A 1,134-nucleotide genomic window follows, 5' to 3' on the forward strand; every position below is an offset into this window, starting at 1 on the left:
TCTATGTATATATCTATCCATAAATTTTCTATATATATTAAATACATTACATGCATATATAATGTCTATCAGATAGATGAGGGCAACTCTAAATGTATTGCTACTTGAGTTGCTCTTCCTACAAAAATGAATTTATTGAAAATATAAATTAAAAAGTTTGTTGGTCTCTGTGATCAGAGGACAGCTACATACAGTTTTTCTTAATAATACACTTTTCTTAGTATCATTAGGGAAGCCTCAAAAAAAAAAAGGGGGGGGTGTTCTAATTAAAATAGACTTCTTAGGGAATCTACTGATCCAGTTAAATTCAAGGAAAATAGGTCAACTCAGAGGCTTATGACTGCTGTTTTGGGGATTCCAAAGATGTGGACCACAAGGTCAGTCCAATCTATAAAGTCGAAGTTCAAACCCACCAATCACTCTTTGGAAACCTTATACAGGGTTATTATGAGCCAGAACTGACCCAGCAGCACTTAATAAGTAGCAATAAATTGAAAACTGCTGTTTACTTATTACATATATTTTAGTAAATATGTATTTTATTTTGAAAAATATGTTATTTTCTACTAGAAATTACTGTTTCTAACATCAAAAAGCTATGAAGATTTTACAATCATATATGAAGTTCAACTTAATATATATTTTAAATGTTTTATGTTCTTAATATAAACAAGGACTTCCGGTGTGTATAAGTACTATATTGTGTGAACCACAGAGCTGGCAGTCCAAACTCACAAGTTGCTCATCACAAATCTATATAGGTTCACTATGTATCAGAACTGAAAAAAGGCTGCATCAGAAGAAAGTAATATAAGATGAAAAAATTATCTTTTCTGTCAAAATGACATGAAGATAGAATGAATTTAAAACTAATGTTCTCCCATGTAAACTATCATATAATTCACAATAAAACACTAAAAAAAAAAAAAAATGACATGAAGACAATGATACCCACTAACAAATCATTTGATCATTAGTTGTCAAGCATTTCATTTTACTTTGATACATAATCAACACTCATGGATGCAACAGTCAAAAAGCCAAATGACATATTTCATTGGATAAATACACTGCAGAAGACCTCTTTAAAATGTTAAAGAGATATGTCACTTTGAGGGCTAAGGTGAACTTGAC

The sequence above is a fragment of the Chrysochloris asiatica genome, unplaced genomic scaffold (assembly GCF_000296735.1).
Source record: "Chrysochloris asiatica unplaced genomic scaffold, ChrAsi1.0 scaffold00554, whole genome shotgun sequence".
NCBI lineage: Eukaryota > Metazoa > Chordata > Mammalia > Afrosoricida > Chrysochloridae > Chrysochloris > Chrysochloris asiatica.